This window comes from Pleurodeles waltl, chromosome 3_1, assembly GCF_031143425.1.
Source record: "Pleurodeles waltl isolate 20211129_DDA chromosome 3_1, aPleWal1.hap1.20221129, whole genome shotgun sequence".
In the NCBI taxonomy this organism is placed as follows: Eukaryota; Metazoa; Chordata; class Amphibia; order Caudata; family Salamandridae; genus Pleurodeles; species Pleurodeles waltl.
This window is the reverse complement of record NC_090440.1, coordinates 1,339,261,166-1,339,286,843: the sequence shown is the minus strand read 5'-3', so window position 1 is coordinate 1,339,286,843 and position 25,678 is coordinate 1,339,261,166. Positions and strand designations below refer to the sequence as shown.

Here is a 25,678-nt window from a genome sequence, read left to right as displayed (position 1 = left end):
CCCAAACAGACAACTGCCCTTGTCCTCTCCGTCCGGGCTGAGACGCCCTGAATCCCAGCCTTTTATAGCCCTACTGGCCAATAAGAAGCTGGTCCAAACCCTAGCCAATCCAATTTCAAACCCTGATTTAGCCCACTAATGGGAGACCCAGCCCTAATCACCAGTCATAGCCCTATTCCTGACCACCAATCACAGCCCCAGCCCTAAAACCAGCAACCAATCAGAATCCCAGCCCTATCCACTAATCACAGCCCTAAAACCAGCAACCAATCAGAATCCCAGCCCTATCCACTAATCACAGCCCTAAAACCAGCAACCAATCAGAACCCCAGCCCTATTCACCAATCATAACTGCATCCCTGGAGCTAGCAACCAATGAAACACTGTCTCCCAACAACCTATCACAACAGCATATGCAACAACCAAAATGAACTTATATAAGGAGCAAGTTAACTAAACTCCAGTCCCTGTGGGCAGGGGGAAAGGCAACTGCTGCTCTATTCACAATCTCCTTGGATACAGACAGGCTGAATCCACACTTCCAAGCTAGCAGAGTCTACTTTCCAGGTAAGGGGGAGATTGTTTAAGAGACAAACACTGCAATAGTGCTGGGCGCACACTCTAAAATCAGGCTTTTTTAAAGGCAAAAATACAGGGGGGCAGACAGTTTTTAAGCACAATTTAAATCACACAAACAGATTAAAACAGTCTCCTAAAACCACACTCTGCAAGATGTATGTAGCCTTTTTACTTAGAAGAGGGGGAAAAAAAGGGGGGCAGCGGGGCGGGGTGCCACAAACTAGCAAGGGAATTCACACAGTCACGGCAAAAACGATTTAAAAAAAAAAACACCACTTTAAAAGAGGCCAGGCTGCCTGAAACACAGAGAGTCCACAGTAAAACAAACACTTTTGAACAAATAATACTATGTTCGATGGCATCTGTCGCTGTAGATACGCATGTTCTGCAATAGCTCGCCATCTGGTGTTGGGCCGGAGTGTTACAAGTTGTTTTTCTTCGAAGAAGTCTTTCGAGTCACGGGACCGAGTGACTCCTCCTTTTGTCTCCATTGCGCATGGGCGTCGACTCCATCTTCGATTGTTTTTTTTCCGCCATCGGGTTCGGACGTGTTCCTGTCGCTCCGAGTTTCGGAACGGAAAAAATAGTTAATTTCGGAAGATTTTCGTCGGTATTGTTGCGTTCGGGATCGGCGTACTTAGATTCAACACCGCATCGAAGATCGAAGAGCTCCGGTGCCCTTCGGGGTGGTTTTTCGATCCTCCGTCGGGGCCTGGTCGGCCCGACCGCGTGCTGAGGAACGCCGATGGAACGGACCCCGTTCCGTTTCTGCCCCAAATGCCACAATAAATACCCCTACACAGACCAACACTTGGTCTGCAACCTGTGCCTGTCACCTGAGCACAGCGAAGACACCTGCGAGGCCTGTCGTGCGTTCCGGTCCCGAAAAACACTCCGAGACCGTCGAGCCAGAAGACTTCAAATGGCGTCCGCACCGACAGCCCGACGGGAGTTCGAGGAACAGGAGGAGGAAGGTACCTTCTCGATCCAAGACTCAGACTCCGAAGGATTCGACGATACACAAACCGTGAGTAAGACGTCGAAAAACACACAGAGAAACATTTACAAGGCCCAGGGGACGCCACTGCCACCAGGCCATGGCTCGACCCATAAATTCGGTGACCGACCGTCGGCACCGAAAAAGGCCAAAACAGTGCCGAGATCGTCCGACTCCGGTCGAGACACCGGCACGCAGCCTTCTCGGGACCGAGAAAGTGCTGGAGACAAGCCTCGACACCGAGATACCGGTGTGGACACGGCTCGACGCCGAGACAGCGGCACCGAAACAGATCGACGCCGAGAGGTTTCGGCCCCGAAAAGGAAAAAAGTCACCTCGGAGCCGAAAAAACACGCAGACAAAGTTTCGACGCCGAAACAAACTGCAAGCGACCCAGCTTCAGGCTCTTATACAGAAGAGCACTCGCTAACCTCCCAAATGCAAAAGCATAGGTTTGAGGAAGAGCTACAAGCAACTGATGTGGACCATACGCAAAAGCGTATCTTCATTCAGCAGGGGACAGGAAAAATAAGCACCCTTCCCCCCATTAGGAGAAAGAGAAGGTTGGAGTTCCAGACGGAACAAGCACCACAACCAAAAGTGGTTAAAAGAATTACACCACCACCTTCTCCTCCGCCCGTGATTAACGTTTCACCAGCACAAACTCCATCTCACTCCCCAGCTCACACCACCATGAGCCAGGGTGACCAAGATCAGGACGCATGGGACCTATACGACGCCCCAGTGTCAGATAACAGCCCGGAGGCCTACCCTACAAAGCCATCTCCACCAGAAGACAGCACCGCGTACTCTCAGGTGGTGGCTAGAGCAGCACAATTTCATAACGTAAGCCTCCACTCAGAACAGGTCGAGGATGATTTCTTGTTCAACACACTCTCCTCCACCCACAGCTCCTACCAAAGCCTGCCTATGCTCCCTGGTATGCTCCGGCACGCAAAAGACATATTTAAGGAGCCGGTCAAAAGTAGGGCAATCACACCACGGGTGGAAAAGAAGTATAAGCCGCCTCCTACGGACCCGGTTTTCATCACTACACAGCTGCCACCAGACTCTGTTGTTGTAGGAGCAGCTAGGAAAAGGGCCAACTCTCACACATCTGGAGATGCACCACCCCCAGATAAAGAAAGCCGCAAGTTCGATGCAGCTGGTAAAAGAGTCGCAGCACAAGCTGCAAACCAGTGGCGCATCGCGAACTCCCAGGCACTACTTGCGCGCTATGACAGAGCCCACTGGGACGAGATGCAACATCTCATTGAACATCTGCCCAAGGACTTCCAAAATAGGGCGAAACAAGTGGTTGAGGAGGGACAGACCATCTCCAACAACCAGATACGTTCCTCCATGGACGCTGCAGATACAGCTGCACGGACAATTAATACATCTGTAACTATCAGACGGCATGCATGGCTCCGAACGTCTGGATTTAAACCAGAGATTCAACAAGCAGTTCTCAATATGCCTTTTAATGAAAAAGAACTCTTCGGTCCAGAAGTGGACACAGCGATTGAGAAACTCAAAAAAGATACGGACACTGCCAAAGCCATGGGTGCACTCTACTCCCCGCAGAGCAGAGGGAATTACAGCACATTCCGTAAAACGCCCTTTCGAGGGGGGTTTCGGGGTCAAAGCACACAAGCCAGCACCTCACAAGCAACACCGTCCACTTACCAGGGACAGTATAGAGGAGGTTTTCGGGGACAATATAGAGGAGGGCAATTCCCTAGAAATAGAGGGAGATTTCAAAGCCCCAAAACCCCTACTACTAAACAATGACTCACATGTCACTCACCCCCTCCACACAACACCAGTGGGGGGAAGAATAGGTCATTATTACAAAGCATGGGAGGAAATCACTACAGACACTTGGGTTCTAGCAATTATCCAACATGGTTATTGCATAGAATTTCTACAATTCCCTCCAAACATACCACCAAAAGCACAAAATTTAACAACACACCATTCCAATCTCCTGGAGATAGAAGTGCAGGCACTATTGCAAAAGAATGCAATCGAATTAGTGCCAAACACACAAATAAACACAGGAGTTTACTCACTGTACTTTCTGATACCAAAGAAGGACAAAACGCTGAGACCAATCCTAGACCTCAGAGTAGTGAACACTTTCATCAAATCAGACCACTTCCACATGGTCACACTACAAGAAGTATTGCCATTGCTAAAACTACACGACTACATGGCAACTTTAGACCTCAAGGATGCTTATTTCCATATACCAATACACCCATCTCACAGGAAATACCTAAGGTTCGTATTCAAAGGAATACATTACCAATTCAAGGTACTGCCTTTCGGATTAACAACCGCACCAAGAGTCTTTACCAAATGTCTAGCGGTAGTCGCTGCACACATAAGAAGGCAGCAAATACATGTGTTCCCATATTTGGACGACTGGCTAATCAAGGCCCATTCGTTCATACAGTGCTCAAATCACACAAATCAGATCATACAAACCCTCTTCAAACTCGGGTTCACCGTCAATTTCACAAAATCCAAAATTCTGCCACGCAAGGTACAACAATACCTGGGAGCCATAATAGACACATCAAAGGGAGTAGCCACTCCAAGTCCACAAAGAATTCAAAATTTCAACACCATCATACAACGCATGTATCCAACACAAAAGATACAGGCAAAGATGGTATTACAACTCCTAGGCATGATGTCATCATGCATAGCCATTGTCCCAAACGCAAGACTGCACATGAGGCCCTTACAACAATGCCTAGCATCACAGTGGTCTCAAGCACAGGGTCACCTTCTAGATCTGGTGTTAATAGACCGCCAAACTTACCTCTCGCTTCTATGGTGGAACAACATAAATTTAAACAAGGGGCGGCCTTTCCAAGACCCAGTGCCACAATACGTAATAACAACAGATGCTTCCATGACAGGGTGGGGAGCACACCTCAATCAACACAGCATACAAGGACAATGGAACGTACATCAAACAAAACTGCATATCAATCACCTAGAACTGCTAGCAGTTTTTCAAGCACTAAAAGCTTTCCAACCAATAATAGTTCACAAATACATTCTCGTCAAAACAGACAACATGACAACAATGTATTATCTAAACAAGCAGGGAGGGACGCACTCCACGCAGTTAAGCCTGCTAGCACAAAAAATTTGGCATTGGGCAATTCACAACCAAATTCGCCTAATTGCACAGTTTATACCAGGGATACAAAATCAACTCGCAGACAATCTCTCTCGAGATCACCAACAGGTCCACGAATGGGAAATTCACCCCCAAATTCTGAACACTTATTTCAAACTCTGGGGAACACCTCAGATAGACTTGTTTGCGACAAGGGAGAACGCAAAATGCCAAAACTTCGCATCCAGGTACCCACACAAACAATCCCAAGGCAATGCCCTATGGATGAACTGGTCAGGGATATTTGCTTACGCTTTTCCTCCTCTCCCTCTCCTTCCTTACCTGGTAAACAAACTCAGTCAAAGCAAACTCAAACTCATATTGATAGCACCAACTTGGGCAAGGCAACCCTGGTACACAACGCTGCTAGACCTATCAGTGGTACCCTGCATCAAATTGCCCAACAGGCCAGATCTGTTGACACAGCACAACCAAAAGATCAGACACCCAGATCCAGCATCGCTGAATCTAGCAATCTGGCTCCTGAAATCCTAGAATTCGGGCACTTACAACTTACCCAAGAATGTATGGAAGTCATAAAACAAGCAAGAAGGCCATCCACCAGGCACTGCTATGCAAGTAAATGGAAGAGGTTTGTTTGCTACTGCCATATTAATCAAATACAACCATTACACACAACTCCAGAACATGTAGTGGGTTACTTGCTTCACTTACAAAAATCTAACCTGGCTTTCTCTTCCATTAAAATACACCTTGCAGCAATATCTGCATACCTGCAAACTACCTATTCAACTTCCCTATATAAAATACCAGTCATTAAAGCATTCATGGAGGGCCTTAGGAGAATTATACCACCAAGAACACCACCTGTTCCTTCATGGAACCTAAATGTTGTCCTAACTAGACTTATGGGTCCACCTTTCGAACCCATGCACTCCTGCGACATACAGTTCCTAACCTGGAAGGTGGCATTTCTCATCGCCATTACTTCCCTGAGAAGAGTAAGCGAGATTCAGGCGTTTACTATACAGGAACCTTTTATACAACTACACAAAAATAAAGTCGTCCTAAGGACCAATCCTAAATTTTTGCCAAAGGTTATTTCACCGTTCCATCTAAATCAAACAGTGGAACTTCCAGTGTTCTTTCCACAGCCAGATACCGTAGCTGAAAGGGCACTACATACATTAGATGTCAAAAGAGCATTAATGTATTACATTGACAGAACAAAAAACATCAGAAAGACTAAACAACTCTTTATTGCATTTCAAAAACCTCACGCAGGAAACCCAATTTCAAAACAAGGTATAGCCAGATGGATAGTTAAATGCATCCAAATCTGCTACCTTAAAGCTAAACGACAGCTGCCCATTACACCAAGGGCACACTCAACCAGAAAGAAAGGTGCTACCATGGCCTTTCTAGGAAACATCCCAATGCAAGAAATATGTAAGGCAGCCACATGGTCTACGCCTCACACATTCACCAAGCACTACTGTGTAGACGTGTTATCCGCACAACAAGCCACAGTAGGTCAAGCTGTATTAAGGACATTATTTCACACTACTTCCACTCCTACAGGCTGATCCACCGCTTTTGGGGAAATAACTGCTTACTAGTCTATTGCAGAACATGCGTATCTACAGCGACAGATGCCATCGAACTGAAAATGTCACTTACCCAGTGTACATCTGTTCGTGGCATCAGTCGCAGTAGATTCGCATGTGCCCACCCGCCTCCCCGGGAGCCTGTAGCAGTTTGGAAGTTACCTTCAATTATTTATATATGTATCATCTCAACCTTAAATAGGTGCATACTTAGTCACTCCATTGCATGGGCACTATTACTACAATTCAACTCCTACCTCACCCTCTGCGGGGAAAAACAATCGAAGATGGAGTCGACGCCCATGCGCAATGGAGACAAAAGGAGGAGTCACTCGGTCCCGTGACTCGAAAGACTTCTTCGAAGAAAAACAACTTGTAACACTCCGGCCCAACACCAGATGGCGAGCTATTGCAGAACATGCGAATCTACTGCGACTGATGCCACGAACAGATGTACACTGGGTAAGTGACATTTTCATTACCCAGAAAAATCTTTGGGCTCCTTACTAATACTAAATACTAATATTTATACAAGTGTTTTACACCTCTGAAAAGGGTTATTGTAACAGGTAGCACTGCAGCTGACTGCTATCAGGCTACAAAGCGTAGGCATGTAGCCACGTTTGCACTACTACTGTAACGGCTGGAACAAAAGGTGCTGGATTCCCCAAGTGGCATGTAACTTGCAGGCCCTGTGTACACTTCTTATACCATACATGAGGGACTTACAGGCAAATTAATGTCTCTATTAGGAATAAAAAAAAAAACAGCACATGCTCTCTACTCTTAGTTAGCAGGGGTAAAATGCAGGGGTAAAGTGAACATAGCTCTAAAGCAAGCAAAAAATAGGATCTACAAAAGGTGATCACACAGAAAAGGCAGATTTCCTACACGTTCATAGGCATAAAGCCATGTATTTCATGGCCAAAACCATTAAAGGATGAGGCCGATAGTTACGTTTAGATTAAGTCGACATTGGAACAAATGCCATATTTACAGTATCACTTTGCCTTTCTACACCACAATCCCTCCACTGTCTGAGTGTATGTATGTTTCTCAGGTGATAGCTTTGTAATAAATTGCTCTCCTGCACAGTGTTCTTCTACTAACCTATGTCGGGCATTACTGACGCATTGGTTTTATTTCAGAAGAGAGAATGGCTGTTTTATAGACTTGTTATTCTTGGCAGGGTTCTTTACTGGCCGCGACAGGTGGTGGGCTTTTCAGTTGGTTGGTTATGTGCATCAAGCTCAGAATGTTAATTGTACATCCTGTTTTGTTGTATTTAGATGAAAGGTATTGAGCCATAGGCTATTAATGATACAAAAATGCACAGTGCTGACAAGAGTTTGTGTCATTTAGGAAGTGTCCATATGCTTTTGAAGATGCCCTTCTGATCATTTAGTTTATAAATTACTCATTGTTATTTGCAATTCTTGCCATTTCTACTTGGCACTCATCAATGGTGAGTAATTCTTTGGGGAAACCCTGTAATCAAGTGGAGCTAGGGTGATAAAGGCATTATATTGTAAGTTGTTCCAAAGGCAATAATTCAAAAAAAGTTATAAAAAAAAATAAAATAAAAAAAAAAATAGGTAGAGCAAAAAGGTCTACTCACAACAATGTGCCAAAAGAAAATGCAAAAGAATACAAAATGTAAAGATTTGATTAATCATATTCAAGACTCCTCCATTGACAATCCCAACAGATCTTAAGGTGGTACAGGTGAATGTGCAGTGCAAAAGTGATGAAGTGATACAGTGTGATTAACAATATACCAAAAAAAGAAAATTATGTAGTCATCGACCAACAGGACATGAATTGCGTATCCTAGATGTTTCTGTCAAAACATTGCGGTCGAAATGTTGCGGTCCAAACATTGACTATACATTGACCATTTGTTCATTTATTGAAAGGGCTAACACTATTTTATGATCATGTGACTTCATAATCTCGGATATGTAACTCGTGTCCTGTTGGTGGTTGATACTGTATATAGTTTTGTTATTTGCAGTGTGTGCATTTAATCACATTATATCACTTGATCACTTTTGCACTGCAAGTCACCTGTAACACCTTAAGATCTTTTGGGATTATCATATGAGGGGTCTTTAATACCCTTAATCCAATCATTACATTTTCTATTTCTTTTGCATTTTCTTTTGTCACTTTATGAGTAGACATTTTTGTTCTACCTATTTATTTATTTTTTTACATTTTCAGGAATGATTGCCTTTGAAACAACTCGTCAGTGGTGACCAGTGTGTGTGCTCTCCAATGATGGTGGGTATAAAAGCCTCAAAATCTACTCACCCACTCGCTATGGCAGTCCTATGTTATCAGGTCCTGCTACATTTAGGACCTACTTGCCCCTTCTGGCGAGTTGACAAAGAACATGTGTTTTGTTCAGTCAGAAAGTGAAGGAGCAATAAAGACACCTTTAAATCTTGTTCTTGACACATTTACTCAGTGTTCAGAGAGAGGTCAAAAGCCAATTTTTCTTACAATTCATTTTCCTTCTGACTGCAGAGTTCTGGGATTTTGTAAGGTGAACTGTCTGACCTGCTGTAGAAGGAGTGTAAAATGAAAGGCTGTAGGGTGTCAGGTTTTTGCCAACATGCAACATTTACATAACTAAGCCAACATTTCAAAATATATTTCAGTAGTTGTGAAAGCCCATTGTTTGAAAATATTTCAATGTAATAAAAACAAGTCAGAACACTTTACTTGGTGATGTGCAAAAAAATAAATGTTTTCCGAAACCCAATTTTCACAGATTGTTAATACATCATATAGTTTTATCAGTAAAGCTGAAAATTATTGGGGAAGTTTTTGGACATTAATTGGAAATTTAATTTTTGTAAATGACAGTGTGTGACCACATCATGCTTTAGTAATATATTTATTAAAAGTGAGTGTTTACACATCGAACCAAGAAACACTCCTGCTCTGATAGCAATGCTATTAGTAAATAAGAGAAAAGTCATGGATCATGTGTCCCCTATATGTGGGCTGGATTATTTATAAACATGGAACAAATGCTTAGTCTGTTTAATCAAACAAAAGAGTTATTTTTGTACAGCATAATTGCAGAGTTCACATATTTGAAGGTGCACTCATGTGAGAATGAAGAAAAAGGTGACTCTGGAAACTAAAACATTTGCCTAGTATAACAAATTGAGACCCGTTCACAGGTCAAGTACATTACAGTTATGGTCGAGTAGATTATTCAAGTTACTCCACCTGCAGGTTTAGTAACATTTTTATGATTTTCCAAGGCCTGGTAGAGTTTTGCTATTGTAAGTGATTTTGTGAACAATGTGTTTTATAATTTATCATTCCTTCCAAGTCGTTAGTGTCATGTAGTGCCTGGGTGGATTGATATAAGTATCTGAATGTCGGCTTACTGCTAGTTCTGTCCAGACTGAATCCCAATATCTGTTTAATGATGGACAGTGCCAGACAGCATGGATTACAACACAATTCTGGGCATTAAATCTCCAGCAAGTGTCATAAAGTGCTTGGTGCAGTTTATCACGTTTGCAGTACCAGTAATATAGTGCCCTAAAGTAAAGGAACTTTAATTTGGCTTCTTTGACTGTTTTGTCATTACATTCCATGAGCATTGCCCACTTCTTTTCATTATACTCCTTGTTCAGGGATGCCAGTGTCCTCAGTGAATAGTAATGCTTGTTTTCAAAAACTGAGTGTGCTGTACAAGCCTGATAAAATCCCTTTGTATGCTCCCCCGATTCTTAGATAGGCTAGGCCTGGGGTGTTTAACAATTGTTCATATTGTCTTAAAATCTTAAGTCCGCAATGTGAGACTTGGAAATATTGCCAAACGCATATGTTGAGGAGTGAGAACTCCATGGCTAATGCTACCAATTGTATCAACATATCGCCATTCGGTACCTGCTCCCTTTGGCTCCCACTGTTTCCAGTACAGTGTCTCATTTCCAAGTTTGATTCCTGTATTTTAATAGAATGGTATTGAGACATGGATTTGGAGATCTACACCTAATTTTTGTGTGGTTTCTGTATTGCAAAAGAGGGTCACATAATAGGGTTACTTGTTTGTGTACTACTATAATGGATATACATGGCTAAAATAACTCTAACCTTTTGCTAATATTGCTTGCTTGGGTCTGACCTATAATGAAGGTGATTAATTGTGACCATCAAAGTATATCCGTTGAAACATGTAGTATACTAAATAGTTGTGTACATATGGGGCAATCACAACCTATTGGATGTAATATGTGCATGTAATTTGTTAGGTTCTAATCTTCGCTGTTTGGCTTCTGAAATAAATGATTTGATATCCTTGTCTATTTGGGTAAGCAGCGAAGTATGTATCTGTAACAGGAGCATTCCTATCACATTGTTGCATCAAAATGCCCCTGTCATTTTAACTACTTGTATTCTACCCCTTGTTGAAAAGTCAAGGTGGTACCAGGATTGACATATACCGAGTTTTTAATAATAAAGGGTCCAGGTTGTTTTTGACCATTCTTTACAATCCTTTGTTAATTTTGATCCCCAATATTTAAGGCCCCTGGGGAGCCTTTTTATGTGATGTGGACATAAGCTGTCCTTTGATGTGAAGTACGACATGGGCAAGGTTTCACAATTTTCCTAGTTGATGTTATAGCCTGATATATGGTACTCTTTCAATTATTTACTGTAACGGATCTAATGAGTTCTTGTGGTCATTAGGATATCAGCATAGATGAAGGATTTAACCTGGTCACTTAATGTCTATACCCCATTGTGTAAACTTAGCATGGCTGATGGCGCATCTTATCCAAGTAGGAAAAGAGAGGTCAACTGACAACATTTTCTTTTCCCTGTTGTAATCTGAAAAGGCTCTGACAAAAATCCCCCACAACAGACCTGTGCTGTCTGATTTGTGTACTGCTGCTTGACTTTTTAGATAGTCGGGTTCTAGCCCATTCTGTCCAAGATATGGAAGAGATTGTCCTATTCTACTCTGTGAAAACACATTCCCAGCTTCTAGGGAGATCACAAGGTTTCTCATGGGCTGTTCTTTGTTTGCCATAATAGGTGTCTAGTGCCTTCAAACGATTCCTAGATGTTCAGCCTGGTACAAAGTCTACTTGTGATTCATGCATCAACGTTGGTACACCTTTGCATAATAGGTGGCTAGTACATTGGCCATCATTTTTATATCTGTATTGAGGTAAAAGTTTGGTCTGTAGCTGCTGCGTTCTAGGGGGTCTTCCCTCTTTTGGGATTAGAATAAAGATTACATTTTGTGATCTGTGTCCCGGTGTGGTCTCAGCTTCTTTGAATGCCTCATAGAGTAGTGGTACCAACAAATCCATTGCTGTTTTGTAAACTTTTCTGGTATCTCTTGTGCTAGTTCATCTTTGGTAATGTCTCTCTGAATTAGGTTCCTCCTTTCAAATGTGAGAAAGGGAAGTCTAATATGATTTAGGATTGTCTTCTGCGAATCTCCTGTATTTGAGACCAGAATAGTACAGGTCTTTATAATAAGATGTGATAGTCTATGTAAGTTCTATTGGGTGGGTATCAGCTGTAGTTGCTTCCATTTGGAAGCATACTGTAGTCCTATAGTTGTGGTAAAAGGAAAAAAAAAACAAAAAAAAACATAAATTGATCATACAAAGCTCAAGAATTACTGTGCTGTCTTTCACCTTCCATTGCTGGAAAATGTATTACTCTGGAAAGTGTTCCTGTCTGGCTGCTTTTGTGCCTGGCCAGGCCTTGTGTGTGCAGTTTTGATCAGTTGTTTGGTGCCAGGGAATACTGGTTTTCTACTATCTATCCACTGTTTTGTATTAAACCTTTTCCTGAAGGGTACATAGTTTACTTTTTTTTATTTTGGCCTCCGTATTTGAGGGTGTGGGGATGGGAGGGGGTAGGTCACCACTCTGGTCACTGTACTTATTTTTTCAGGCTGGTTGATATATAGACTTGGATATTTAGTCCATGGTCTTTTCTTATTTAGTGCTTCATAACTTATTTCAGTTTTTGTAAAATGTTTTACTATCGGTATTCCTTTTTCTACTTCCATCCTCTTACTCTGCTAGAAAATGCTGGCCTCTGTATGGGTCAAACAACACTCCACATCCTCTCTCTCAACAGGTCTCACTGGAAGTCTTGTGGCCTTTAATGAGAGACTGTGCTGCTCACTTGAAACTTAGGCCTTGATGGATAGGTAGGCACATCTGCTCACTTGCTCTTCCTGCTGCTTGTAGTTGAACACTGTACCCACTCACTCCCCTCAGCATCTGTCTGTGCAAAAGCATGATCATTACCCTTGGTACCAGTCTCTTCATTCTTCTTTCCATTCCATGCCTAATTCTGTTAAAGTCCTCCATCATTGGGTCCAAGCTTCACTTCACTTCTTTCTGGCGGAATACCTGTACATGTGCGCGTGGTTACTAGACAAGGCGCAGGGGTGGGGACACTTGAAATCAAGTTTCATCTTCAGTACTATCCATTTTGTTTTGTGACATGGAACCCCTTCCTGGGGGGCAAGTCTGATCCTGAGTGACTTCCACAACACGGATTACAGAATGCTCTCCCCACTGCTTTGGTGGAGCCTGGTTTACTCGCCAACTCTAAATCCTTGTTCAAATTGTGGGCATTTTGCTGCAGCCGAACCCTCCTCCCACCCACTTTGTCCTTGATCAACTTTATACCACACTGTTGTCACCACTTCTTACCGTTCATCCAGGGCCTAAGTTATACCAAATTCTTCCCCTTGGCAATATAAATAGCAAATTGCCTGTAGTTGAAGATGGGGTGGTCCTAAAGTTCCACAACCTCATAATCGTAAATTCTCTCCAATTTAGCCCTCTGTGTCATCAGTTGCAAACTTTCACTCAGAAGTTCGACTGAACAAGGCCATTTGCTTGGGTAGTGATACAAAGCGGTAAGATGGTGTGCAATCCTGTATGACGTAAAGAAATTCTGTATCTGACACAAAGTAAACTGAGGTCCGTTTTCCATCACTGGTTCTTCAGGACCACTGTCTCTAATAAAAACATCCATGATAAATTCCATCAAGGACCTAACTTCTTGATCAAACTGCACCTCTGGACACTTCGAGGAAAGGTCAACCAAGGTAAATCTTTCCAATATTCCTGTTCCCAAAAATTAACCATGCATATCTACTCCAACCTTTTTCCAGGCATCCTCAGGTTGGTTTTTCTTTTACCCTATGCAACTTGTCGCTCTTGGTACAAGATAAATCATTCTTGTTAATCCACTAATTGTCAATTCATACCCAGCTACTTAAAATCAAATCACATCAGGCTTTGTTTCTTGGCTGGCATACTATCATGATCTTCTTGTACAAGCTCCTTAAGTCTTTTTCTTATTCCACTAAGAACCAACTACTTGCTTCTTTGGCATACTATTCCATTTAACACAGTTGGTTGTGACCATTTAATTTTTCAGTGCTCCAAAAGCATGTTCTTGTCCTTTGGCAAACCCATCCAATACAATCTATACCCCCATTTAAATCCTTTTTATTTTGTTCAGTATTTATTTTCTACTCATGGTTTTTGAGGGGTTCCTTAAAACATTTGTCCAAACTGGCTTATCAACTAGTCTTCTTGATCCAATTTTTCCTTAGTCTTTGGCTGTCCATCAACAAATTGCATAAACAGTCATCATTGATGTGTGACAACCATGCACATATTTTATGTTATATGAAAACCCATGCATTTTAGTGCACCATTGAGCTAAATGTGGCCTAACTTTTCTGCTACCCTTTGTAGAAAATATGCCCCTGTAGCTTCTGATGAGTCTGTAACTCAGGCGCCTTACCCCTTAACCCTTACCAATGTCTTACTGCTCTACACACCACTAACATGCTAATTCTTCCTTCTCCTTCACTTTGTATGAGCACTCCACAACCTTGAAAGGTATGACTCACATGCCCCATCATTTTCAACTTCACTCTCTCAATTCACCAATATGACCCCCTAATGCATATGCTCTAACTTTAGTGATTATGATGGTGTTTCCCTAGCATCATATGGTTTCAGGCACACTGCCTCAATTATGCTTCTCTAGGACTGTTGACAAGCACTGTCAACATAAACAAGCGCCTTTCTTTCTCAATGCTGTCCATTTCTGTGTCTAGTCCGAAAAGTATTAAACCTCACACAATTACAGTCCTTTTGTATCACTCAGTACATGGTGTGGAAGAGAGCTAGACCTACATTCTTTTTTGTCAAACTATATTGGTTTTCACATGCAACATAGTGCTTGACAGTATAGGCATCATCTGACACCAACTGTACACAATTTGATAGCTAGCACAACAGTACATTTTCATTAACATAAAGGTGTAACTGGATATAGTCATACATTAACGCAATGCATCTCTCTTGATCAAGAAAAGGACACCATATCAACGTACATGTCCATCATTACGCCCCACCTAGGGCTGGACCAGCCGTAGCAGGCATCTGGTGTTTTCCCAGTGGGGGCCAGTTTTTCAGCAGGTGGGCCCGTTTTTTAGCATTGCTGCAATATGAGCCCCCAGTAACAAAAGCAGCAGTGCTTCGTCCTTGCCCCACCCTCCGCAGCCTGGGGGCTAGTATAAGTGTTAATTTTTTGATAAGGTGAGAGACCGTGTAGATCTGGGTAAGGGACTTTTATGTAGTGATGGAGGTAGTGATTCGTGGAGGGGAGGCATTGGTCAAGGGCATTCAAAAGTGGAAAAGGTGGAGCGTCCGTGTATGTGTTGGGTATGCAAGCATTAGAAGTCCCCTTAATAGGTATTTTGCTAGTGAGCCCAAAGTGTATTCAGAGTTTTTACACCTGTCCAATAAAATATCTGCCATTCTTTTCATGGTGACTGCTTGCCACAGTTGGATGTGCCGTTGAGTTACAGTGCTTCTTTTTTCTTCCACGTGGACGCTTGGGTAATCTTAGCTGCACCATGGCACAGCCACATTATTGCTCTATCTCCAGTTGTTTGACGCTTAAGTGAGTCATCCTCTAGGCCCAAAAGAGCAAAGTCAAGGGAGGCCGGAATTGGGTTCAGTGCTCAAAGCAAATGATAGGAGAGGGGGCATCCCTGCCTTGTCTCTCTTCCACAAGCAGAAAAGATCTGATCTCACCCTGTTGGCCAGGTCGCGTGACCGTTGCATGGAGTAGTTGGCCTTCTCCATGGCTGTAAAGTTGTCACAAAAGCTAAAGCCTTCCAAGGTGTGAAATCGGAAGGACCAATCCACCAGATCAAAGGCTTTCTCTGCATCAAGTGCCAATAAGATTGCTGTATGGATTTTTAGTTGTTTTTTTCGACCTGGTGTATCACCCACCCTCCTCGGATTGTCATGGGTCTGTCTCCCTTTTTTTAATAAACCGGGACTGGTCCGGGTGGACCAGGTCCAGCATGGTGTCTTTCAGTCTGGTGGCCAAAATCTTTGTATATAAGGTAGCATATAGTTTAAGAAGTGCTATAGGCCTATATGAGCCGCAGGATTGAAGGTCTTCCCCCTGTTTTGGAATGATGGTTATTAAAGCTTCACTCACAGATGAGGTGGTTGCCTGGGTTTCAGCCGGGTAATTGAACAGATTGAACTAAAGGTTTTATAGAATTGCGCTGTAAAGCCTTCGGACCCGGGTGATGTATAGAGCTTCAACGCAGAGATCGCAGCTTTAACCTACTCTTCTTGTATGAGGCCTCACAGGGCAGCATTTTGGTTGTCTGTAACTTGGGGCAGATTCAACTCATCCACGTATTTTAGCTGCATCACTTTATTGCTCTGGGCAGCTGTGTAGAGATGCTCGTAGAACTACCAAAGGTCTTCACTCTTTCGCTGTCAGGTGGCCACTGAGCCATCCACTTGGGCAGAGTTCCCTATGTGTTCTTTTTCATGTTTAGCTATAAGTCGCTGTGCTAGATGAGAGCCCTCTTTGTTGTCTTGTTCATGGGTCACATGTTTAAGGCACAATAGAGTAAATTCGGCCCTACTGGTGTAGATTGCATTTAGTTTCCCCTACACAGCTGTTACTTTTCTTTGTATAGGTCAGAGATTGGGTTTCATTAAGATTGTGTGATCTTAGTATATTCAGTGGAGGAAGGAGAGCTATGCATTTCCCTTTCACCACCGCCTTGAAAGCATCCTAGGTTTTTAGAAAAAATTGTGTTGTATGGATTATTCAGGCAGAAAAATTACCTAATTGTTTTGTGTATTTTGTCTCTGAAGAGTTTGTCTCTAGTCGGGGATCCTGGAAAGAACCAGCATCAGTATTTGGGTGGAGGGTGTCCCATTACAGCGTTAGTCCCACAGAGGAATGGTCAGAGGGAGCAATGGGATAAAACTGGGAATCAGTTAACGTTGGGTTAGAGATTGGCTGACAAAGACATAATCCAGTTCGGAGGAGGTACGATGGGAATGGGAGAAGAACATATAATCTTGGGATGTTGGGTGGAGGGTCATCTGAGTTGGACTCTTGCTATAGGCAAGACTGCTTGTTTAGGTATGACAGCACAGATGATTTATACATTAGAGGGTAGGTCTTATGTCATCATCTGTGTTCCTCATCTTGCTGAAGTGGCGTCTTTTGTGCATCTACTACATCAGGATGTTGATAGAGCAATATATTTCCAAAGCTTGCGGCATTTGGCCAGAGAGTTAAGGCCTTGAACATTCCATGTATGTGTGGTAATTACCATTGTTGCGTATTAGTGGGTAGTCTCAGTTCTGTAGTGCCCCTATCTTTCAGGTCTGGCTACCTTCCTCAAAAGTTGACATTTATACCTGAATTTTCTGCTCCATCCCCTTCCCATCAGTGTTTAATGTATCCTCCACCCAAAGTAAGAGCAGAGTAAACCAAAAACCAATGATGAGTAGGACTAATAGTCCCCAACAATGGAAGGACATCTCTGCACAGTGTCTCTATACGGGTGTATAGGCCAGAAACTGCTAGTGCAGCATTAGAGAAGCTTAAAGACATCAAGGCGTACCAACAGCGTCATAGTACTTAACCCAGAAGAGGGGGGTTTTATGGTTCGCAGTCTAGGGAGTGTCTCCAAAACTACCGGTGGTGCCTAGAAAAAAAAGAGAAAAAAAAATCAGACAGTTTCAGCTCACTTGATGCAGATGTCATTTGTATGACCTACAGGATCAGGTGCCAACGAGATGTGCTGACAAGGGAATGGCAAATACAGCTCCAGGTTAACGTTCCCTCTGATTCCTTGGGTGTTGTTATGAGAACTATTGTCCCCTCTCTTTGTTGATGGTTTGGCTCCTTGTGGGGCTTTCTGGGCCCCCCTCTAGGCACTGGTTTCTGTGAGTGATATTCACAGTAAGGCCACTGCTTCTGATAGTTCGTTAAAGTGATGAGTTTTGTCCTGAAAGTCACAAGTGAGGCCAAAGGGGTAGTTCTATCAATATTTAATGTGATCAGGATGTAGTTTGTCTGGTAGGTGATGAGCCAGGGTTGCTGGGGCTATGTCTTGGAATGCAGAGTAAGTGGCCCCTTGAAATGAAATTTCATCCACCTTTTGTGCAGCTTGCAAGATCGCTTCTTTAACTTTGTAGGAGTGAAGCTATGCTAGGATGACTCGAGGGGATTTCCCTCACCCACCCCAATGAGTTCGCAGACCCACCCGATTAACTCTATCACGCTCAATCTTCATCTGATCATCGCTTAGCACCTTTGAAAACAGGCCTATCACAAATGCCTCCCGGTCGGGGCTTTATTCTCCCTCTTCTAAATTGCAAATGCATATGTTATCCCACAGGACTCATTTTCTAAGTCTTCACATTTTAGGAGGTAAGCCTGGAGCAGCATATTGAGGTTATTTGAGGATTCCATCTGTTGACTTGCTGTTCCAGGTGTTGGACTTTATTGTTTAGATCCAGGGCTCTAGTGCCTACTGAGTCCACGTCTTGCAGAAGGAAGTTAAATTTTGTGTTGATTTCCAATTTGAAGGACTCTAGTGAGGATGTTAGATCAACCTAAATTTCCTCTCGAAGCTCTTTTATTAAAGTCTCTTAGGGAAGACAGGAGGTCTTCTTTAGTGAGGACCATTCTGTCAGTCTGGTTCGCCGTCGGGGTGGCGTCCCTTGCCTCTGCAGGCATAATGTGATGCAAGACTCCGTTGGATTGAGCTTTTTGTCTGGGGCATAAAATCTTCGCTTTAGGCCAGTAAAGAGCGGTATAGGTCTGTGGGCAGCGCAGTGAGGGCTGATGAAAAACTCGGAACCCAGAAGGTTAGCTATGAGTCACATCCAAGATGGGATCGTGTAAATGCGTAAAATGAGGCCTGTCGAGCAGTTACTCTGGTTTGTGACCTGACTGTAGAGCTGGCATTAGTCCAGCAAGATCCCTGTGCACATCTATGGGTGCCATAGTGTAGGCTGGTCACTATTATGGGCTCATGAGGAGGGGGGGGGGTGATCAGCTTTTTCAGCCTAAGCATCAGGAATTTTATGGCTGCGATTGATTTGGTGAGGAAAGGAGCCAATCTTCCCCCTAGAGAGCTGCAGGTGAGGGCCTCAAGTCCTTTGTTCGGTTAATGATGGCAGGGCTGGGGACTGCTCCCCCCACAGTTCAAGCAGTGCTTAGGGGGTACAGCTTCTGGGGGGAACTATTTGGCCATTTCTCACAATTGTGCCAAGATCTGGTGGGCATCAGGGGCAGTCAGTTGTATTGCAGCGGGGGAGCTGTGGGAAGTCAAGATGCATCTCATTTAGGAGCTACCTGCCCGTGATGGTTTCGGCTTATATCGTTGCCAAGTGAATTTCCATGAGCCGTCCTATCCTGAGGTCAAGCAAGTGGGTCTCTCAGGTTTTGCGGAACAGTGCGGCGCATGTACACTGGGCCAGTTTTCCCCCATGGTGCAGCCTGACCAAGTGTCTGGTCCAGGTAAGAGTCGGAGAGTCCCAAGGTGCATGGGAACCTTTCTAACTAGTCATCTCTGGGTCCCCACTCTAGGTTAGTGGAGACCCCAAATAATAACCCCTTCCACCAATCATATTCTTTTTAAGCTCTCTCATGGATGGAACTTTTGTTTTACAGCTGGGGGTAGTTTGTGCTTTAAGGGCCTTGTTTGTTATATCATTGCAGTAGGCCTGCTAGCCCTGAAAATGTGTCATGCACTGTGCTCTCTAGTGGCTAAATATATGGTTACACTGTATTACTTTGTGTTAATCTGTTTTCATGGGTTATGCCCTCAAGGGGCTAACTATATGGTGACCTGACCACGTTTCTTACAAATGCTATTTTTGTTATGGTGTCCTCTAGCTGCTAATCTGAGCATTACAGTCAACATACTACAATGCACTCGGAAACTTGCCTCATAATGCTTTGCAGGGCCTTCCATTTACAAAACATTTTTGCTCATAACTCAGCTTGTGGTGGCCCTAGGACAATGGGATCACCTCCAAAACGTTCACAATGTGTTCTGTCTGCTTAGATCAGAGTCCCCACACTAGGTTAGTGGGGACCCCAAAATAATAACCCCTCCCACTATTCAGTATCTTTCTAAGCTCTCTTATGGTGGAAACTTTGTTTTACAACTGGGAGTAGTTTGTGTTTTAAGGGCCTTGTTTGAAATAATATTCCAGCAGGCCTGCTAACTCTTTAGATGTATGCAAGGCCACTGGAATTATATGGCAAAAAAAGACCAGTTGTGCATTTACAGTGCCTATAGCTCAAACTCGAACAAATGCAAGACCTATTGCATTGCTAATGCTTGTTTTACTGTGAATCTCACCACTTGTAAATTCATTGTAATTGGACCCTCTTCTTAATGGTCGTTGGCCATCTTTTAAGATATGGCTGTTGTGCAACTGTTGTAAGAGGTACAGTGATTGTTACATGTGAATATGATAGCACACACATGTGCGAGTTGCATGTGTGAACCTACTGTCATGCGCTGCCCTGTATCTGTGCAGATAGCCCGTTGGAGAAGGGACTCTACGCTGATTAGTCCACACCTGCTGTAGGCCTTATAATATGAGTGGGCGTTGATAATGTAGGGTTGTAGTGCTCACTTGAAAACTGTGGTGTTGTCATTGTATTATACACATAGGCAAAATGTGAGCTAAAGTATGGATTTGCTCCACTTTGGCCTACAGGGACTACAAGGTACCAAATTTGCAGTCCCCAATAACCCACATTCTATGGGACTTCAGGATTTGTAATGCCTCTGGCTCCGCTCGTAAGACAATGCTAGGCCTTTATCCCCACCCCATACAGCACCAGGTTAATTACTCTTCTCCCCAGCAGACAGATCAAAGGCTTCCACACACACACAAGGGCAATCAAGAGTGATTGACTCAGTTCCTAGGAAAGAAAGTGGTGCAAAGGAAATCTGCGTCTGATAATAAGCTTGTCTGACTGCACCTAGGCAGGAGAACCTGGACTTCTAGAGCCAACACAGGAGGGGCTCCTCCCCTTTGAAGTTTTGATGAGCAAGGATCAGGCAATGCTTCAAGCTAGGGGTAGATCTGAGGCCCTCAGTGGCACTCTTATAGGATAAAACTTGAAGTCCCTATTTTTAAATTGTACCACAATGCTCTGCAGGAGGGTTGGGACGGGGTGGAGGCATGATGTGGCATCCTAGGATTGACCAGGTGTTTGGCACCCTAAAACTTTATACCCACCACTTAAAAACCCCTGCACAATGGAGAGACTGTTAAAAAGACCCTGGAACTTGAGTTGACAGCCAAGAGGCAGCCTAGCTAGATGAAGAAGCTGTCTGATGCCCTACAAGGATGGGCTAAGGGCTTTGACTCGAGTTGACTGCCAAGACTAGGATGGGTGTATCCAAAGCCAGTGGTGCAGGATAGAAGCACCTGGAGCCAGAAAGAGGAAAGGTCTGGTGCAGGAAGCCAGAAAATACATCTCTCTAAAAAATATGCTAATTTAGGGGCCAGGAAGCCCTGGCACCAGGATCAAAATGAGCCAAAGATTAAGAAAATAGCCCCAATAGGACTAGTGATGTCACTTTAAAGATCTGCCTTTTTTAAAAGAACTGAGAAAGTGGCATGTGGCTCTCTGTTGATTGCTGTGAAAATCCCCCTGGAGGTGGGCCAGGAACCTTGAGGGGTCAGAGCAGCATTATTTTTGTCCATGGGTGAGGGATGTGCTTATGCATTTTGTGAGGTCCCAGGAAATCAGGTCACCTGGAAGTTTGGGGACGAACCACACACAGAGTCCGCCTGGGACACAATAGACAGTGGTGACCAGCACTGGAGTGGTGCCTCACTCTTGATTGGATTCTGGGGAGGCCAAAACCCAGCAGATGATGCAGGCTAGCTCCTCTGTCCCTAGAGTCTGTGTCTTGAGCTGAGATGGCAGAGGGCCCCAGCTGCAACACCTGCCCGTGCTTCAAGCTGTAGGGTGTGACAGTGCACAATTACCTCCTTGTCTGCAGGAAGAGGATGGTTCAGCATTCCAGATAGTAAGGTTGATAGTGCAGGAGGGGGCTTCCTGTGCTAGCCTTGGCAGAATAAGCACCAGGCAAACTGATAGTGAGTACTCTGTGGGACCAGGACACCTGTCTATAAAATAAAGAATAGCCCAAGACCCTCGGTGTGATGCTGCAGACAAGAAAAAGTGCTGAGGAAACCCGCTCATAACCTATTCAGGATTGGGACTAAGGAGTGTCCCATAATGCCTGGTGATGGGATTGAAAATTAGCATATTTTCTCTGTAGTGCCCAAAGGAGTGGCAGGGGCACCACCAATTCAGTGTTCAAGTATTGTGGAGGGCTGCAAGGAGGCTAGCAGCCCTACAGAAGTGGTTTAGGAAAACTAAGTCTTCTGAGGTGTTGTAAGGATGATCTTGGTGGAGGCTTACTTCATTTTCAAATACTTCTAGAGATGGAGCTTTTGCTCTTGGGCTCTGGTGTGTGGGTACTCCTTGTGGTTGGTCCTATGGTATTTTGTGACCTGTTGATAGTGAAGACTCCTGCATTGTTTTGAATGTAGAGGCTTTATTAACAACATGGCCAGTGAACAATGAATATTTACCATTATAATGAACGCTTACGACTATTTACATTGATTTAAATAATGGTGTCCTGTTGAAACTTCTTATGGTTATTCTATTAATGTGGTGACCCCTGGCAAAGCCAGTAGGCTTCCATTATTTAAAAATGTCACCCTGTATTCTGTGGTGTTGCATTTTGTATAGGTGGAGACATTGGGGGTTATTACAACTTTGGAGGAGGTGTTAATCCGTCCCAAAAGTGACGGATATACCACCAGCCGTATTACGAGTCCATTATATCCTATGGAACTCGTAATACGGCTGGTGGTATATCCGTCACTTTACCGTCACTTTTGGGACGGATTAACACCTCCTCCAAAGTTGTAATAACCCCCATTGTGTTTATGTGGTTCAGGGCCCACTTGTGGGGAAGTGATTTGTAATTTTTGCATAGTACTGAGTACTTTAAAAGAAAAAAAACATTGAACAATAATGTGTGTTGTTGCTGCCAGCGAATTGGGGTTGCTAGCCCACACCACTCCCCCTGAGCATGCCTTGAACTCCTCTGCTTTGCTCCCATGGGAGAGAAGTTCTACAATGCGGTACTTGGTTCCCAGTAAAGAGACAATTGCTGGTTTATTACTTGTGAAGTACTCTCATCTTTTGCACCTAATCATATTTCTTATTGTCAGCATTTGATAGGTAAAAAGAGGAGAGTATCTTTGCATTATTTATAGTGGCAAAAATTATGTTTTGTTTGGGAGGGAATGCTGGTCTAACCAAATAGACCAGGTGAGATCGCTGTAGTAGATGGACATCACAATCTTCTTTTTAGGCTTCTTTGCCAAAACAATGAGGCTTGTCCTCTTTGAAGCCTCAAGTAGCTTAAATTGTGCCACACAGTTATTCATGCAAATCACTTGCCACGTTATGACCCACCAGAAAGCAAAAATATTCGGTGAGTGAAAAGGTCAGTTTTTCTACAAACACATCAGGAATTTTAGTTTTTTGTGACTAAACACAGTTCCATCAGTAAGCAACTCTTAATCCAGATGATTGCAGGTCAAAACCATTTCTAATTTCTACACACACTACATCCCAGCAAGCAACTGCCATTTGTAAAACGTATATAGTGCCAGAGGCTTCATGCCCATTATACTGTACTTTAGCCTCAAAACAACCAATTACAAAGGTTTTACTGCACATTATCCTTCTGAGTTTGTCAGTGCATGTAAGGAAATGGATCCCTGTTGCAGTTACCCCCCACTTTTTGCCTAATACTGATGCTGACTTGACTGAGAAGTGTGCTGGGACCCTGCTAACCAGGCCCCAGCACCAGTGTTCTTTCACCTAAAATGTACCATTGTCTCCACAATTAGCACAACCCTGGCACCCAGGTAAGTCCCTTGTAACTGGTACCCCTGGTACCAAGGGCCCTGATGCCAGGGAAGGTCTCTAAGGGCTGCAGCATGTCTTATGCCACCCTAGGGACCCCTCACTCAGCACAGACACACTGCTTGCCAGCTTGTGTGTGCTGGTGGGGAGAAAATGACTAAGTCGACATGGCACTCCCCTCAGGGTGCCATGCCAACCTCACACTGCCTATGGCATAGGTAAGTCACCCCTCTAACAGGCTTTACAGCCCTAAGGCAGGGTGCACTATACTACAGGTGAGGGCATAGGTGCATGAGCACTATGCCCCTACAGTGTCTAAGCAAAACCTTAGACATTGTAAGTGCAGGGTAGCCATAAGAGTATATGGTCTGGGAGTCTGTCAAAAACGAACTCCACAGCTCCATAATGGCTACACTGAATACTGGGAAGTTTGGTATCAAACTTCTCAGAATAATAAACCCACACTGATGCCAGTGTTGGATTTATTAAAAAATGCACACAGAGGGCATCTTAGAGATACCCCCTGTATTTTACCCAATTGTTCGGTGCAGGACTGACTGGTCTGTGCCAGCCTGCTGCTGAGAGACGAGTTTCTGACCCCATGTGGTGAGAGCCTTTGTGCTCTCTGGGGACAGAAACAAAGCCTGCTCTGGGTGGAGGTGCTTCACACCTCCCCCCTGTAGGAAACTGTAACACCTAGAAGTGAGCCTCCCCTAAGGGAGGAGGCACAAAGAGGGTGTAGCCACCCTCAGGGCTAGTAGCCATTGGCTACTAACCCCCCAGACCTAAACACACCCCTAAATCAAGTATTTAGGGGCTCCTAGAACCCAGCAAGATAGATTCCTGCAACCTAAGAAGAAGAGGACTGCTAAGCTGAAAAACACTGCAGAGAAGACAGAGACACCAACTGCTTTGGCCCCAGCTCTACCGGCCTGTCTCCCCCCTTCTAAAGACACTTCTCCAGCGACGCTTTCCACAGGGACTAGCGACCTCTGAAGCCTCAGAGGACTGCCCTGCATCTAGAAGGACCAAGAACTCCTGAGGACAGCGGCTCTGTTCACAAAAGACTGCAACTTTGCAACAAAGAAGCAACTTTGAAACAACTTGTGTTTCCCGCCGGAAGCATGAGACTTGGCACTCTGCACCCGACACCCCCGGCTCGACTTGTGGAGAACAAACACTTCAGGGAGGACTCCCCGGCGACTGCGAGACCGTGAGTAGCCAGAGTTGCCCCCCCCTTGAGCCCCCACAGCGACGCCTGCAGAGGGAATCCCGAGGCTCCCCCTGACCGCGACTGCCTGCTTCTAAGAACCCGATGCCTGATAGGGACACTGCACCCGCAGCCCCCAGGACCTGAAGGATCCGACCTCCAGTGCAGGAGCGACCCCCAGGTGGCCCTCTCCCTTGCCCAGGTGGTGGCTACCCCGAGGACCCCTCCCCCCCCCCCCCCCCCCTTGCCTGCCTTCATCGCTGAAGAGACCCCTTGGTCTCCCATTACTTTCTATTGAAAACCCAACGCTTGTTTGCACACTGCACCCGGCCGCCCCCATGCTGCTGAGGGTGTACTTTCTGTGTGGACTTGTGTCCCCCCCCGGTGCCCTACAAAACCCCCCTGGTCTGCCCTCCGAAGACGCAGGTACTTACCTGCTGGCAGACTGGAACCGGGGCACCCCCTTCTCCATTGAAGCCTATGCGTTTTGGGCACCACTTTGACCTCTACACCTGACCGGCCCTGAGCTGCTGGTGTGGTAACTTTGGGGTTGCTCTGAACCCCCAACGGTAGGCTACCTTGGACCCAAACTTGAACCCCGTAGGTGGTTTACTTACCTGCAAAAACTAACAAACACTTACCTCCCCCAGGAACTGTTGAAAATTGCACTGTCTAGCTTTAAAATAGCTATATGGTCATTTATGTGAAAACTGTATATGCTATTTTGATAATTCAAAGTTCCTAAAGTACCTACCTGAAATACCTTTCAT

The 25,678-nt window shown here is 44.4% G+C and overlaps 1 long non-coding RNA gene across 2 annotated transcripts in view; it reads left to right on the top strand.

The window, feature by feature from the left end:
- Window positions 1-245: 245 nt before the first annotated feature.
- Window positions 246-25,678, top strand: part of LOC138285148 (uncharacterized) — a 39,140-nt gene continuing 13,707 nt past the window's right edge. Inside the window, exon 1 of one of the 2 annotated variants that reach the window (XR_011201527.1) lies at window positions 246-567. This is a non-coding gene — a long non-coding RNA (uncharacterized lncRNA). Of the gene's footprint in view, window positions 568-8,550; window positions 8,627-25,678 lie in introns of those variants that run through there. The other variant, XR_011201526.1, reaches the window with a different exon arrangement.